This window comes from Ahaetulla prasina, chromosome 2, assembly GCF_028640845.1.
Source record: "Ahaetulla prasina isolate Xishuangbanna chromosome 2, ASM2864084v1, whole genome shotgun sequence".
Classification (NCBI taxonomy): Eukaryota; Metazoa; Chordata; class Lepidosauria; order Squamata; family Colubridae; genus Ahaetulla; species Ahaetulla prasina.
Genome location: NC_080540.1, coordinates 250,886,776 through 250,892,802, shown reverse-complemented (window position 1 = coordinate 250,892,802; position 6,027 = coordinate 250,886,776).

Below are 6,027 nucleotides of genomic sequence, written 5' to 3'. Positions count from 1 at the left end.
ATAGCTTAATTCTCTTCCTGCTCATGATCTAATGTTTTCTGAATAAGAAATTGATATAATTTAGATTAACTTTCAAATATCTGTTTTTCTTTTCTACATCCATATTCTCTCCAAAATGATTCTTCTCTTTTACTCTGTCTCTTCAGATTCTTCATATGCTCCCTGTCCTCTGGCTTCTACAATTTTGTTTTTGTCAGGATTCATCCACAAACATACTCCTTTTGAACATGACTATATGTTATGCTGCCCTTTGTATTCATACTTCTCTTGCTGGTAGACATCTCAGTTGTATTCTTTGCTTCTTTTATGATTGAATCTCAACTTGTTGTTTACCAGTCTTTATATTTGTTCAAGAGTTTTAAAAAGTTGAATATCCTTGGTGATGAAGCCATCATTATGTCTGTTTTAATAAATTAAACTGAAGGACCAGATCAGGATTAATTTTAGTCAGCTATAGTGTGATAAAAAAATTCTGCAACTACAAATCTGCAAGATAGAACATCCTTCAAGGTAGTTTTTTTTCTCTTGAGGATTCTTATAATGTCCAGGAGGGGATAATGAGACTCGATTCTTTCCTTCATATCCCATCAAAATGTAACCTTAATTACTGATTTGATTTGTATTCTACCTTTCTGTTCTAATGAGTACTCAATTTGCCCAACAAAATATTTTTTTAAAAATTGCAAACAACCATTTCTGTTGGAGGTCACTGTATTGTATTTCAGAGGCCTCTAAAAATCCTAATTTATCATTCAGTGGACTGGGATCTGAGTGTCTCTCTGTTGGGGCCTCTCTGCTAGGAGATCTTCCCAGATTACGCTTTGCCTTGGTATTTAATTGCCTTACTACCTAAAAAGGAGGGGGGGATTGGGTATGGCTAGAACCTTGGAAGAGGCTGGGAATCTACAGTTTGGGGGTATAAATGTTTTGTGTTTGTGTGTGACAGATGGTGATTAAGAAAGGATATCAGTGTTCTTATCTAAATGCAGGAACTGGGGGTGGGAATTAGTAAGGAAAGAGAGCAGGCAGGTCGGGATGGGTAGGGATAGATATGGTGAGAAACAGAAGGTAGGCCACTCTCAGAGATGGTGGGAACACTGTTTGAGAGTGATATCAATATCCAGCCATCAATACTTATCACTGGTATCAGGTGACCAAATCTTGGTGGTGTTGAGCTCTGGTTACTGCTTATGAATGCCAAGTCATTTTGCAATCTGCCCTCATTCTGGGTGCACCTTGTTTCTCTGATTGTCTATGGAGATTCTCAATCATCCAGGTCATGGTTGTCCCAAAGATGCTTTTTGAAAAGGCAACTGGATTTTGTCAGCGACCTTCCCAGCATGGTCAACTTTCTGTCCATTCTCCGCAGCTATCCCCCTTTTCTTATCACCGTGTGTTGAGTAACAAAGAAACAATGAGTCCCGGACAACGTTTTTGCATCAAAATGCACTGAATACCAAATTTGATGAGTTTTCAAGCAATCACGTACTGAAATACCATTGTAATCTGATAGAGTCAGGTGATGAGAAGTAGGGATGCTGGGCTATGATAGACCACAACTTTTTACTGGTTACTAAAGATAAAGGGAAACATTATAAAAAGAAGCATATCTATGTAAGGGGGTTGGAGTTTAAACCATCTGGAAGGATTTAATCATGCCTCCTCCAAGAGATTCATGTCTATTTTTTGTAAAACTCATGAGGCAAAAAGAAAAAAATATCCTTAGTAATGCATATTTTGTAATATACAAATTCCTTCTGCATTACTAATCGGGTGTATAGTAGAGGACACTGGATTTGGCACATGTTACTTTTGAGCCATAACAATTGTTTTAAAATAGTTCCAAATCTACTATTCAGAAATTGATTGTTCTATGAAACACTGATAATACACAATCTCAGTTGCAAATTAATAGGTTCATATAACATTTTCGACTGCCTTTTAAGGGCTGAAAAAATCTGGCTTTTTTTGAAACTATATCATAAACTTGAAGGAAAAGAAAAGTATACAAGGTACTGAATAGTTTTTCTAGCAGCTGGAACTTTCTATGTACTGAACAGGAAATACGTCTTAAATTTCTTCAATTTCATAGCCAGAATCTGTTTCAAATAAAGATTCCTTGCTGAAATTTTCTGCATAATACAGCCTCAGAATAACTTTTATTTTCCTTATGAAATATAGGCATGTGTCTCAGTACCAGAAAATGGTCTAGTTCAGCGTTATTGAGCAATGTGTATTAAATATTTGGCGGCATGTGAGGCATCATTTTCCATTGGAGTTTCCATCCCCAAGGCTACACTTCAGAATAAGTTGGCATATTTTTATTTTTACTCTTGCATCACTAACTACACCAAGAATAAACATCAATGAGGAACCACGGTGGACTAGATTTTAAATAATGAATATCACTGAATGCCTTTAGTTTATATATTTGGAAACTATTCTTGTTTCTGTGAAAGCAGCATTGTGTAATGTTCCAGTATTAACTCAGTCTCGGGGAATCTGAGATTCCAATCCAGAATCAATTTAGAAGCTGACTAAGGTGGATTTGGGCCCCTCTGCTTTTTCCAATCTATTTTTCAGGGGAGGGGTGTAGAGATGAAATTGGGCACTACGTATTTTCCTTGAGATTGTTTAGAGGTATGAATCAGAGGTGGATTTCAGCAGGTTCTGACCAGTTCTGGAGGACCAGTAGCAGAAATTTTGAGTAGTTCCGAGAACCAGTAGTAAAAATTCTGACTGGCCCCATCCCCATCTATTCTATGCCTCCCAAGTCCCAGCTGATTGGGAGGAAATGGGGATTTTGCAGTAACCTTCCCCTAGAATGGGGCGAGAATGGAGATTTTACAGTATACTTCCCCTGCCACGCCCACCAAGCCACACACACCAAGCCATGCCACGCCCACCCACAGAACTGGTAGTAAAAAAATTTGAAACCCACAACTGGTATGAATCCAGTCTTACTTTAATAAAATAATCTCAAATAAGCATTGTTTAATGTGAGGGAATGTGGGTAGCAGAGGGGAAAGAGTTGACCAGTTCAGAGCCTGTGTTTGTGATTTTCAATTGGGCAAAAGATACAGGGAAACAGTTACTGAAGCAACATCATTTAAAAGGGCTAACCTACAGAATGCTAGGACACATGGTTCCCATGGGAATGAAATTTGGAAAAGTTGCGGGTCTACACTTCCAGAAACCTGAGGGTTTGGGTAGCACAAGGGAAAATAAGAGTTGTGTCCCTATCTTCTTTCTTGCCTCCCTCTGGCTGCGCACTGAATCAGCTGACAGCATGGCTTGACAGGTGAGCAACAATTGGCTTCATTGGAACCGAAGGCTGAAATTTGACCTCTTTAAAGGTGAGCTAAAGCAAGGCTGAGGGAGCAACTTGGATGCTTGCGAGATAGAGGCTGGGGAAGAGGGTATGGCAATCAACAGGTGAGATTCTTTCACTATATTCTTTGAAGAAATTTAACGTTAGTATTCATGACTTCTGCTTCTTTGAGCTATCTCAAAGAGCTGCCATCAATCTTGTGATTCTGAAAGCATTTCTTCCTTCCTTCACTTTTACTTTCCAGAAAATGAGAGAATCCCAAGACTTCCCAAGCCTCTTTTCCTTCTGTGAGTTTAGTTACCATTTTGCATGATGGCTTCCTAAACTGCAGCACTTCTTCCTGCCTCCGAAGGCTATTTCCTCATAGCATGACAATTTGGAGTTCCATAAGAGTTTTGGGGCAAATAATAAAAATAATTTTTAAAAAGTTCAACCGAATGCAGCCAGGGGCATTTGAAGCATTTTTTTTAAGGTATAGCAGAAAGGGCAAAAAAATAAATGACGGCGACAGCCTTTATCTAGGGCACTAGTTCTCAAATATTTTTCTCTCAAGTCCTCTTTACATTCTTAAAAAATGATCAAGAATCCCCAAAGATGTTTGTTTTATATAGGTTATGTGCCAATAGGTCATTGTCTGTGTAGGTCATTGTCAATATCAGAAATTTTAACTGCAATTTTAAAATATTTTTTTTACTTCATCACCAAAACCTAACCTCAAGGATCCCCAGACCATATTTTGAGATCAGCTGATCTAGGAAAACATTGTCTATGGGAGTTAATCTTGCAAAAACCAAAAACACACAGCCAAGCCTGATCTGCCTTTTGCAAAGCCATCCTGTCCCTCCCTTTCTCTTTCCTCTAGGGAAGGTCAACTGAAGGTTTCTGTGGGCAAGGCAGATGTTCAGGCAGCAATTCCTCATCTCCTAATGGTCCCCTTTTTTTTGTTATGGATAGGCAGCAGCTAGTGGCAATTAGCTTAAATTTTGTTTATTGGCAATTTTCAGTCACTAGAGCTTTGCCTCTTGATGAAGTAGGAGCAGAATTTTTTATTTTTGAGCTAGCTTGTTTTCATGGCCTGAACAAGTTTAAAAACTGTTCTATTTCACTTCTACACCAAGCCAAAATGTAATTTACCTAGAAAACACTGAACTGAGCAAATAGTTTTTAGTAACAAACTCCTTGAGCTTTTTGTAAATGACAGTTGTGAATAACCTTCAAAAGGGCCGGTGTTAATTGTCTCTTACCCTACAAAAGTGCAGTGCTCAACATTCAGACTTCTGTCTGTAAACAGCAAACTGGATTTCAAATAAATGTGTTTGCCAAAAAGATTGATAAGAAATGTTGCAGGACCTGGAAGAAAAAAAAAGGCAACTCTTGGAAAAAAGTATGGAACAAAAATTGAAAGGAGCAATTCCTCACCAAACAAAAACATGGCAGCTAATATTAATCTGTTAAATTTTAAAATTTGAAAGTATTAATCCCAGTGAGATGGAATAGGCTGCTTTGAAGAAAATATTATGTGGACTCTGCAATAATGATTATTATGGGTTTATATTTAGGAAGCAAGCAACATAGCTTCTGTCATACATTTCTTTTTTAAGAATTCATGTTTATATTGCAAGTGAAGTCTTGAATGGTTTAACAACTTAATTATACCGAAGGGTAAATTTTCCCTTTGGTCATGTGTATTAGTGATTTCCCAGCCACATCTGTGGTTTTTGGGGAGTGGCTTGAGTGTTTTAGCCATCCCCAGCAGCCATTAGGATTCTTTGGTCCTGTATTTTAATCAAAGCATACTGTGATATTATCTGCACAGGCCTTTCCAAACTTGAGATAGTTACATTGATGGCTTTGGGAACGAGGTAAAAGATAAAAGTCCCTTCCAGTTGAGTTTAAATTCTGATGTCTACCTATCATTTGTTTAGCAACAATATGGAAGCATTTTGCTGCTACTGTTTAAATTTTTGATATTAATACTCTAGTTCATTCAGAGTGCAGAAATGGAGAAGCTATAACAATATACAACTCTAAGGAAACGCCAACTGAAAGATGTTCATAAAAAGGAAAATCATTGGATTTTAATGACGTATGAATTGGTTATATTAAATTGAGTAAGATGGGTAGTATTTGCCCTGTCCTCCAAACAGTGGTCCATCTAATAATCAAAGCTGCCTGAGTGCAAAGCAGAATGAAAAGCTGTAATTTCTGACAACATATTACCTGTGACTTCAAGATGGAATAATTGTAACTCATCCCTTAAAGTTGAACCAGATGTGCACTGGATATTTTCACAGTTTGAGTTATACTGATGACAGCTATGAATTTTGGCATCCAGAAGTCAAATGCCCTCTCTAACAGACAGACAGACACACACACACACTAAAACCTTAATTTGCCTTTTGGTCTTTGGCCCTGGATGATCTAGATACATTTTGTATTTTTCTTTAGTTCTCCTAGCATAAATAATCTTTTCCTTTGCCTATCCTATTGTCATTTTAATAATATTTTTAAAAAGTTTTGAGGACTTCTTTTAAGAAGTTTTGAGGACTTCTATTTCTATTTGGTTACTAATTACTCATTGCTCATCTTAATTAACAAATGAAGATCTTGTTTTTGAATCTGAATAACTATGGAAGTAGTCAAAGTTGTAACAAATACAAGTTTCTGAATAGATAACTAGCTCTTTCTAGATAAGC